This window comes from Oryza glaberrima, chromosome 8, assembly GCF_000147395.1.
Source record: "Oryza glaberrima chromosome 8, OglaRS2, whole genome shotgun sequence".
Classification (NCBI taxonomy): domain Eukaryota; kingdom Viridiplantae; phylum Streptophyta; class Magnoliopsida; order Poales; family Poaceae; genus Oryza; species Oryza glaberrima.
The window spans coordinates 16,008,771-16,020,978 of NC_068333.1; positions in this window are offsets into that span (position 1 = coordinate 16,008,771).

A 12,208-nucleotide genomic window follows, 5' to 3' on the forward strand; every position below is an offset into this window, starting at 1 on the left:
CTTTTCCAAAAGCCACATCCCATATTCCACAACTGCTTTTCAAAAAGCCACAGCCCACAGCTACTTTTTCAAAAACCACAGCTCAACCAAACACACCCTAAAACTAGCTACTAACCCAAAGCAGTTCTGTTGTCGAGAAAAATAAAAAATAGAAGGTGCACGTGAGCTCCCTTTTTTCTTGCAATAAATCAAACCTCGAGATCCGTTTAAAGTCAAATTAAGACTCGCGTCTCGACAGCCGCACGCTGCTCGCCTGCACTCTTCACCAAACCCTACTTCCTCTGTTCACACCCAGTGACTGCTCGGTTTTCGTAGACCACCCCAATAATTTTGGGGCCAGCATCAAATATAAAACTAACCTTATCATTAGATAATACTAAGAGCAAGGTTAATAGTATAGTCAACAACTAACTTCAATTCATCTATAACCAATCTAATAACCAATTCATACAATAGTTGCTTACTATACTATTAGTATATGGTTCTACCTGTCATACACACATTGTGTCTTAGAGTCCGTACTACAGCTGGCTACATATCTATAATCCGCTGCTCTTCTCTCTCATCTTTTATCTCATTAAAATATGTCTGTAGCTGGCTAATAGTTTGCTATTGTACCTGCTCTAATTACATAGAATGTAGTCCGCGCATTCACGCTAGCATGCATTGTCCCACCCGGAGTTTTCCTTTCTCTTAGGTTCCAATCCACTAATAAATGGTCTATAGAAATTACTTTGGTTAATTATAAGAAAAACATAATTACCAATATATTTAATAATCGGAATTTTTTCAGGGAATTTTTTTTCGAATTCTCTTTGCTTCAAAATCATTAGCAGGACTTAAAGCGGAATTCTCAGAGCACCGGAGGCAATGTTGCTAAGTTTAAAAATGTCAAGATCACATTAATATTAATTATTCCTTTTGTCTTTGGTCGTGAATTGTGCCGAATTCACTCCCCTCTCTGTCCACAGTTTCGTTTTGCATGACGAACCGTGTCTGTTTTCGTTCGCGGGACCGTTTCCGTTCTTTTCCTAAACGGCACCGCATTTGTCTTCCTTTTTAGCAAAGTCCTAATCCTAACCTCCTATTCCTATTTTCCTCCTCTGTCTCCCTATCCTATTCGGCACTCCCTTCCTCCCTGCTGCCGTGCACGCCACCTCCCCTGCCCAAGCCCGATTCGGCGCCCCCTCCCTCCTTACAATCCGACTCCCAACCAGCCCCACCTTCTCTTAATTACCCTCTTATTTTCCTCTCCTATATAAGTCTTAGCACCCCATCTTTTCCCTATTAAATTTTGTTTTGCTCTAGCCCTAGCCGCAAGCCACCGACGCGTGTCCCGTCACCGTTCGCCGTCGCCGTCTGTTGGTATTTCTTACGATCACAGATGAAATCTGCAAGCGCACGGATATACCGATGTAGCACTTCCCCTATGGAGTATTCCAAAGGGTATCGAATCCAAGGGAACGTGTGTGATTAGTTCTTCCTCCGGTTCATCCAAGGACACCAAGAAGATGATAGGCCAGGATAGAGAGGATTTACTAGTGAGAAACAGTGTCTAGGGAAAGCTTAACTTTAATCCTAACGCAATACTTCAGGCACTGTAACCCACTGTTCCTAGATGTCGCTCTACTACATACCCGGATAGGGAGTACTTGAGTGCTCTTGAGGGCTGTCACCACATCTACACCTACCTCTAACGAACTGTGGGATACGTAGCAACCACTGGAGATTAATTACCCAAACACCGCGTCTACGCAACTACTCTAGCGCCGATCAAACACTAAAGCAATCACTATAAATTAATGGACTATAGTGAACAATGATCTCGTATGCTATCAAGGAACTAACCAAGGTATAATTCTCACAAGATAAATCTAAATTACTCGGGAAGAATATTATATTGAATTCAGAGTAATGAACAGAATAAAAGAAATGAAAGAAGATTACCGACAGCTCCGGAATTCTTCCAACTTCTTCTACTCTACTCTTTTCCTATTCTAATGCACAATATAGTATAATAGAGTCTCTTATAATTCAGCTCAAGCTTGGAAGTGTGTGTGTGTGAAGTGAGGGAGTGATGTCTTTATATAGAGGTAGGTATGATGGTTAGCGAAGGGGAAATGTCCAAAGTGCCCCGCAACCGCCATCAGGGAATGATCTGGAGCGTCCACGCCAAACCCTAGTATCAACGGTGATCAGGGGGGTTCGACCGAACCTGGGCTGGGCCCATCTGGCATGGCCTTTGGCCCATGTCCTCCCCTAGTCCTCCTCTATCCGTTCTTCGGTATTTTGGGCTGATTCTCTGGTGTTTTGATGAAGTTCACAACCCATCCTTGTATGGATACTTAATTCTCCTCGCTTTAGTCTAGATTTCCTCCCAACCTCGGGGTTTATTACCTGCATACAAATAGAGATGAGCTCATCCCACTATACAATTAAAATATGCCTTATTAAAATAGTTTTAAAATGATATTTAAGTTATAAAAAATCATTTATAATTAACTTATACCCGATTTAAAATTGCTATTACATTTGATTTATCACATATAATTAACAAATACCTCATTTACATAGTTTAAAATTCCTATTAGTTTTTAAAAATCATATAATTAACAAATGCCTTATTTACATAGTTTAAAATTGCTATTAATTTTTAAAAATCATATAATTAAAAAATGTCTTTTTTTAAATAGTGTAAAATTGCTACTAAATTTCAAAAATCATATGTAATTAAAATATGCCTTATTAAAATAGTTTAAAATTGTTATTAAATTATAATAATCACGTGTGATTAACAAATGCCCTATTAAACATGGTTGAAGTTATTGGAATGGCATGAAGCATATGCAAATCATTCATTAAGGCTCCGATACAAATTACTTCATTACTTATATCAATTTGCAAATTACATTACTACAGAAACTTCACTTACAAGGATATGCCTTCCGAATGGTCTGAACGAGCGTATGCCACATCATCTTTGGGATCATCGTCAAGGTCGATCTGAGGTCTCACATGAAGATTCTAGTTGTATTCTTCTTCATCGACGACATTGTCAACCCCAACAATGATGCTCCCTTGGTTGTGTAACCTTCAATGATGTTCCCCTCTGGTTTTGCTCTCTTCCAAACGTAGGACTTCAGAACTCCCATGTACCTCTCGAATGGGCCACATTTCTCTTAGAAAAGTTGGGCCACATATTTTTGTTTGCTTCACTAGATGAACAGGGAGATGAACCATGATATCGAAGAAAGACAGTGGAAAATACATCTCTAAGTGACACATGATATTGACAATATTGGTCTGCAACCCATCTAGGTCTTTGGGATCTATAATCTTTGACCGATTGCATTGAAGAAGGCACAAAGCCATTGGATCATGTGACAGATTTTTGGTGGTAGAATGCCTCTAATGGCAACTGGTAAGATCTGTGTGATTAGCACGTGGCAATCATGAGACTTCATTCCAACCAGTTCTAGATCCTCCAATTTAACGTACTTACTGATCCTCGTTGAATAGCCCGAAGGAATTTTAATATCTGCCAGGTATGATAGCATTGCGATCTTCTCATCCTTCGACATTGTGTGGCAAGCTGGTGGGAGGTACACTCTTCCTGTCTCTTCATCCGTAACAGGCTGAAGTTCACTGCGAATGTTCATCTCCTGTAGTTCTAGGCAAGCATTCAACCCGTCCTTTGTCTTTCCAGGCATATTCAACAGTAGCTCAAGCAAACTATCGCACCCATTCTTCTCTACGTGCATTAGATCAATGCAATATGGATTTAGATAGCCGCCAAAATATGGATTTTTTTCCACATACCCTTAGCAAACTCCTTGCTACGTTTTCTTTTCTTCCCAAACTCATTAGTAATGTCCTTCACCATGTAGTGGACCTGATCTCCAGACAAATCCTTGGGAGCAGACCCAAGTTCTCTTACCGTTGAAAATTTTCCTCTTTCTTCTAAAGGCATGACGTAGCGGGTGCCATCTCCTATGACTCATGTAAACCATCTTTCTTGATTTCTTCAGCCTCCTACCACGTGTATGTTCCATATAGTCAGCCTCCTACCCAGTGCGGGATAATCATTAATGGTGCAGAACAATAGAACTCGTAGCTTGAAGTTCTCCTGACCATATGAATCCAAATTTTCCATACCTTCTTTCCAGAGAATCTCAAGATTATCAATAACAGGCTCCAAGAACACATCGATATCATTGTCAGGTTATCTCGGACCTTGGATTAACAAGCACAACATAATATATTTCCTTTTGAAGCATAACCATGGCGAGAGGTTATAGTTCACAATAAGAACTGGCCAAGTGCTGTGAGAACTGCTCATGTCTCCGAAAGGATTCATGCCATCCGTACACAAATCTATCCTCATGTTTCTAGGGTCAGCTGCAAAGTCTTTGTGCTTTCGATCGATATTCCTCCATTGAATCGAATCCGCAGGGTGTCTTAGCAAACCGCCGTTCCTTATCTCTTTGGCCTGCCAACGTACTAACTTTGCTTCCTTGGGGTTGGTAAATATTCTCTTGAAATGATCAATGATGGGTAGATACCACACAACCTTCGCCGGATCACCCTGTTTTGACTTATTTCCCTCCCCGCACTTTTCTTTTGCTTGCATCGAGAAGCCTTGCAGACAGGACAGGCATATAAGTCCGCGTATTGCTTGTGGTACAATATGCAGTTGTTTGGACAAGTGTGAATTCTACGGACCTCTAACCCCCAGGGACACAGAACCTGCTTTGCTTCATATGTCGTCTCTTCTGTAAAGCTCTTGCATGTCCATCCACTACTTGCCTTCAGCTTCATTAGGTCCAAGGTAGCTAACAATTTGGTGTGTTTTGGCTTGCATCGACGTATAGAGGTGTCACCGAGTCACTGACCAACCTGCTGAACTTCATGGAATCTCTCTTGTTGTAAGTTGGATCATCAATATCACGTAACATGTTTTGCAGCAGATCAGGGACCAAACATGTCATGCTCATCTTCATCTCCTTCTTCATGATTGTCTGCACTACTTCTGTCTGCAACTGCACCATTTCCCGGTTCTTGCTCTTCATGTTTCACCCAACATGTGTATCCCTTCATGAATCCCTGTTGTATCAAGTCAGAGTGTACGTCTACTCTGCTTTCAAACATATTCTCATTATTGTAATCTCTACATGGACAACACGTTTATTTGTTGTTTCTTCTTTTCCTATCCTCCTCCGCGGTGTTCATAAAACTTAATACGCCATCTGTATACTCCTTGCAATTTGTTGTTTCTTCTTTTCCTATCCTCCTCCGCGGCGTTCATAAAACTTAATACGCCATCTGAATACTCCTTGCAATGACGCTTCAAAGTAGTCGCATACATCCAACTTCGATCCATCGCTGCAAAAATGAACATAATATTAGTTAACATCTTATAAAGATAAGTACTACTACTAAATTAATAAGAAATAATTAGTAACTTTCTTTTATGATTTTCCTATTTTTCTTTGGAAAAAAATGACAAAAATTCTCCCCCTTCAATCTCCCACCAAAATAGAGAACAGTGGGATAACTTCAGACAACAGATGGGTGGAGTATTTATAGTGTGCAAAATATATCTCAATCGGGCCAAAGAAATGGGATCTCTAATGGCCATAAATAAAAGCCCGTCACCATTATGAATCATCGGTGACGGGTGTTAACCTTATCTCAATCAGGCCTTATTTGGAGCCCATCACCGATGTTCTTCATCGCTGACGGGCTTAGTACTTGGGCCCGATTGAGATATAGGAGGTAATCTCAATCGGGCCTAACGGTGTGCTAGTCACAGATAAGTGTCATCGGTGATGGGCTATAGATATATGCACCGATTATGTCTGTACGAGTACATCTACAACGGTGTTAATTTAGGCCTAATTGAGATAACTTCGTTCTGACGGCCCACGAAATCCAGGCATGTCAGGGGCCGTCACAGATAAGAGGTATAGTTTCTACTATTATGTTACTCACATGTGGAACTATCTATTTTATAGAAATATCCCTAACGTTTTTTCTCAAAGTTAACTGGTATATATTGCACAATAAACCCACTAATCAGGATATATTATTAATCGTTTGAGCTAATACTGGTAAGCCATAGAAAAATGGACTAAGCAAACAAAAATAATTTACAATAATATATCTATGTTGGTAACAGATTAAAAAAAAGTGTTGGAAAATAATCTACGATGAAAAGAAAACTAAAATCACTCTAAAATTAAGTTCAAACATTTATTTATTTTTTCTCTCTAACCGATAAGCTAACCAGCAGATGAGCAGATGATGCGAGGATAAATAATAACAAATATGGATAACAAATTGTTCGGCGCGTCATCAGATGCGCTTATTTTCTAGTATTTTTTTAGGCGTTGCATATGCGGGTGTCATTGAAATTGTACACGTAGTTTTAGTTTTAGTTTTACGATAAATTGAATTATTATATATGAAGCCCTTCCACATTTCACTGACATCTGCAACATTAATTGGTAAGCAAACAAAGAGGTATCAACTGACATCTGCAACATTGGTAAACAAACAAAGCGGTGGATACCTGGAATACGTTAAAATAAGCACATAGCGTTATTGCCTGACGACTACTACTGTACAATAAGCAAATGAGCAACATAGATGGATGTGCACGAGTTAATTAAGACAAAGTTGTGATTTAGATCTTGGACATCAAGCTCTCCCTGAAAACAACGAGTTGTCCACGAATATAAAAGTTACTCAAAAATATCTAATTAAGACAAACTTGTGATCTAGGTATTGGACATGGAGATCTTATCTTGAAACAACACTTGTCCACAAATATAAAAGTTAGGCTGTGTAATAAAAGCGGAAGAGATCAAGGAAGGGCACTACCTCAATGTAGGCCTCGCAAATATAAGAAAAGATGCTCAGAAAGGCGATGGAGTTGGGGTTCAAGTAAAGCAAAGAAAGGCCATAAAAATTCAAGACAACAAAAAGAAACTCGGAACGCGGAGGAAGAAAACCGCAAGAAACATAATCTTCGACTACAACTCAAAGGTGTAAAATCAAAGGTGTAAAATCAAAGGTGTTTTTGATTATTATTCTGTGATAAACAATTAGGCATTGGAGATTATTGGTTTTGTTATTTGGAATTTATTTTCGAAGTGGTTTTGGAGATGATTGGATTTCACAGGTGATCTATAGGTACTGCTGGGATTGTGGACCGGTCAGACCGGGCATGTGCTGCCGGTCAGACCGGCATGTATCGCGCGGTCAGACCGGCGCAGCCCGCAGTCTGACCGACCAACTCTGAGTCGGTTTCAGTTTCGGGTTGTTTGTTTGGATATCCGTGATTATTTCATGATTATGGCTTCTAGATGAATACTATACGTATGTAATACTGTTGTTTGCTACTAATGAGTCAAGTTGGAGATAGCTTGGTCTCGGAATATGGTTTCTTTGTCTATTTCATGTATAGGTGACTCGATGTCTCGGGAAAGTATTTGCGGTGATGGACAGTGAGTCGGCTTGGGATAAGACGATGTCCGTGGTGGTCAGAGATCATGCGGGACACTTAGGCTAGAGTTGATGCACGTGGTTGATGGAGATTCTATATGGCATACGATGGAGTTATTGTGTGCGTATGGGATGCGGAGTCGAATTTGGAAAAAGTCCAAATTTGGTATGAGTGGTTATGTAAAGTTTGTTTCTTGTACTAGAGGGTTTCCTAAGGTGTTTAGGACTCCTAGTATGAGTTTGGTTCGTGGCTTTAGGCTGCCTACCTCGGGTATAAATAGAGGAGGAGCGTGAGGCTTCCGGGTATCGCTTTTGAGGGCAATTGAGTTGAGTTTTGAGTTAGGGTTTCGAGTTTAGTCGAAATTTTTGTAAGGAGTGGTGTTGGTGCACTTTGTAAACACAGAGAGAATCAGTAAAGTCGTCATCTACTTTAAGAGTTCTTCGATTTGTGTTTCACCGGGTTTCGGCGGTCTAACCGGCGATATACCGGTGGTCAGAGCGGCGGTAAGCGGCGGTCAGACCGGCAGGAGCACGACGGTCAGACCGGCGGCAGCGACAGGCGCGGCAGGCAACTTCGGCGGTCAGACCGGAGATTCAACACAGGTCAGACCGGTGGCATTCACTCGGTCAGACCGACAGATCAATCTCGGTCAGACCGACCTCCGTCGATTTTGAGGGTAACTTTTATTTGCGCTAAAAGTTTTCGGTTTTGAGGGTATATCAACCATTCACCCCCCTCTGGTTGGCTTAGTTATTGTGATTCGATCCTACAAGTGGTATCAGAGCCTTGTTTTCTTCTTTGGATTTTTATCAATCTAGAGTTTTTGCCATGGCTACTCCTGTTAGGTTTTCAACTAAGCCTCATGTTTTCGATGGAACAGATTTTTCTCATTGGTGTAGTAGGATGCAATCTTACATTATGGCTGAAGATTATGATATTTGGAGAAAAGTTTCTCATCCTTATGTGATTCCTGAAGTTATTAATACTGCTGCTGAAAAAACTATTTTTGAACAAAATTTCAAAGCTCGCAACATTCTTTTGAGTGGTATTTCTCATTCGGATTATGATCGTGTTGAACATTTTCGAACTGCTCATGAAATTTGGAATGCTTTGAGTAACTTTCATCAAGGAACAAATAACATTAAAGAACTTCATCGTGATATTTTCAAAAAGGAGTACATTAAATTTGAGATGAAACCTGGAGAAGCTTTGGATGACTATCTTTCTAGGTTTAATAAAATTTTGAGTGATCTTAGATCTGTTGATTCTTCTTATGATGCTAATTATCCACAATCTGAGATTTCTCGTCACTTTTTTAATGGTCTTGATATGTCTATTTGGGAGATGAAAGTTACATCTATTCATGAATCTGTTGACATGTCTACCTTGACTTTGGATTCGCTTTACACAAAATTGAAAACACGTGAGATGAATGTTCTTTCTCGGAAAGTTGATTCTAAGTCGAGTGCTTTGGTTTCTTCTTCTTCTTCTTTGGATGTTGATACTTCTTCATCTAAGCCTTCTTTTCTTGCTGTTTTTAATGCCACATCCGATGATCAACTCGAACTGATCGAGGAGGAGGATTTGGCTTTGGTTGCTAACAGAATTGCTCAAGCTATGAATAATGCTAGGAACAGGAAAAGAGATGGTCCAAATCGTTGCTTTGAATGTGGTTCAATTGATCATCTTCGTTCCCATTGTCCTAAGCTTGGGAGAGGCAAAAGAGAAGACAAAGATGGTGAGAATACCAACAACAACAAGCCGAAGGGTTCATCCCAAGGGAGGAAGCTGGAGAATCTCAGCAAGGCTTTTCAACAAGTTTGCGCCGCCTTCGAGCCACTAAGTGATGTAGATGGTGAAAGTGGAGATGATGACAAGGGAAAGAACATCTCCGGTGTTTGCTTCATGGCGCGTGGTGAATCGGATACAGAGTATGAAGATAATAAGGTAAGTGCTTTTGAGGAAGCTATTAATATTTTGAGTGCAAAAAATAAGAAGTGTGAGAAGATGTATAGAAAACAGGAATTTATCATTGAATCTCTTAAATCTGAAATTGATAGGTTAAAATCTCTTATTCCTAATGATGATGATTGCTCAAATTGTGAGGTTTTAATGAATGAGATTTCAAAAATTAGAGATGTTAATGCTGCACATGATTTGAAAAATAGATCTTCTCTTGCTTGTAGTTTTGCCTTGCACACATGCACTTTGAATGAGTTGTTTTTAACTAAAAAGTTGTTGCAAAAATATCAAATTGCTTTTCATGCTAGTTTGATGTTTAACATGATTTCTGCTAAGAAGTTAAAACAACCTCATGATGTTTTGGATTGCTCAACATGTAATTTGAATAAGTTGAAATTGAAAGATACTTTAGGTCGTGTTGACTTCATGGAAGATTTGTGAAAAACAATGAAGTGCTTTCTTGCCCTAAATGTCGTAAAAGCAAAGGTGTTATGGTAGATTGTAAAAATTATGCTAATTTGGAAAAAAGAGGTTTCTTATTTGAAAAATTCTTTGGTAAGATTTTCTGATGGTAAAAAGAACCTCAACATAATTTTGGATCAATCAAAGGTTAGCACACATAACCGTGGTTTAGGTTTTAATCCTTATGCTCATAATTCTAGACATCCTCCTGTTGTGTTAGGTGTTGGTGCTATAAGTGGTGAGATTTTGGTTAAACCTGATGCTAATAAAACTGTGTTTAAATTTGCTGGTATCATGTCTACCTTGAATGCATCTTCTTCAAAATCCAATGCTGTGCATGCAAAATCTCTTGTTGTTGCTTGTGTTGCTAAATCTTCTAATGCTACCAATGTGTCTAATCGTCGTGAAAAATATACTTGTTCTTTTTGTGGAAAAGATGGACATATTGTTGGTTTTTGTCTCAGATTAGCTCATAAACAGAAAAAGGAGAGAGAGATTGCTTTTGCAAAATCAAAGTGGCAAAAATCGGGTTTTCCCTCGAGGAAACCGGTCAGACCGCAGTGGTTCCCGCGGTCAGACCGGCCACTGTTCATCGGTCAGACCGGCCTTAGAGGAATTTTTCTGAAAATTCTAAAATTGATTTTGCACGTGGATATATGCCTATTGGATCTTCTGGTCGTGTGTCTCAGTACTGGATTCCTAAATTTTTATTATCTTCTAACCCCAGTACTGAGGCTTCGACTTCTGCTTGTGTGTAGGCTTTGGTGACAAGGAAGGAGAACGTGTGGATCGTGGATTCTGGTTGTTCGCGGCACATGACCGGTGATAAAAATTGGTTCTCCTCACTCAAAAAGTCATCCAAGACTGAATCAATTATATTTGGTGATGCTTCTACAAGTGCCGTTCTCGCTACAGGTTTGGTTAAGGTAAATGAAAAATTTGAATTGAAGAATGTAGCTTTGGTTGAGGACTTAAAGTACAATTTGCTTTTAGTTTCACAAATTGTTGATGAAAATTTTGAGGTTCACTTTAAGAAAACTGGAAGTAAAGTTTTTGATTCTTGTGGTGATTCTGTCTTGAATATTTCTCGCTATGGAAGAGTGTTTAAAGCTGATTTTGAAAATTCTGTTTCACTTGTGATAACATGTTTGGTTGCTAAGTTTGATAAGGATATGATGTTTTGGCATCGTAGACTTGAACATGTTGGTTTTGATCATCTCACTAGGTTAAGTGGTTTGGATCTTGTTCGTGGTTTGCCTAAACTTAAGAAAGATCTTGATTTGGTTTGTACACCATGTCGTGATGCTAAGATGGTTTCTACTTCACATGCCCCTATTGTTTCTGTGATGACGGATGCACCGGGACAGCTATTACATATGGACACTGTTGGTCCAGCTAGAGTGCAATCTGTTGGAGGAAAGTGGTATGTGTTGGTTATTGTTGACGATTTTTCTCGATATTCTTGGGTTTTCTTTATGGCAACTAAGGACGAAGCTTTTCAACACTTTCGTGGTTTGTTTCGTCGATTGGATCTTGAATTTCCTGGTTCTTTGAAAATAATTCGAAGTGATAATGGTGGTGAGTTTAAAAATGCTTCTTTTGAACAATTTTGCAATGAAAGAGGTCTTGAACATGAATTTTTGTCTCCTCGTGTTTCTCAACAAAACGGTGTGGTTGAAAGGAAAAATCGTGTTTTGGTTGAGATGGCTAGAACGATGTTGGATGAATATAAAACTCGTAGAAAATTTTGGGGTGAGGCTATTAACACTGCTTGTTATATTTCAAATTGGGTTTTCTTGAGATCTAAACTTGGAAAAACTTCTTATGAACTACGATTTGGACATCAACTCAAAGTTTCACATTTGCGTGTTTTTGGTTGCAAGTGCTTTGTCTTGAAATCTGGAAATTTGGATAAATTTGAGGCACGTTCTACCGATGGATTGTTTCTTGGTTACCCCGCACACACTCGTGGCTATCATGTACTTATTTTGGAGACTAACAAAATCGTTGAGACTTGCGAAGTTTCTTTTGATGAGGCTAGTCCAGGTACTGGACCCGATATTGCAGGCACACTGTCACAGGTTCAGGGGGAGGATGGTCATATTTTTGAAGACGAGAGCGAAGACGACAACGACGACGATAAGGTCGGCTCGGTCGGTCAGACCGGGCGCCAGGCCGGTCAGACCGCCGGCGCACCTCCGGTCAGACCGCCTCAGGAGGAGCGGTCAGACCGGCCAGGGACGTCGGGATCGGGTACTGTTGATGCTGATCGAGGGT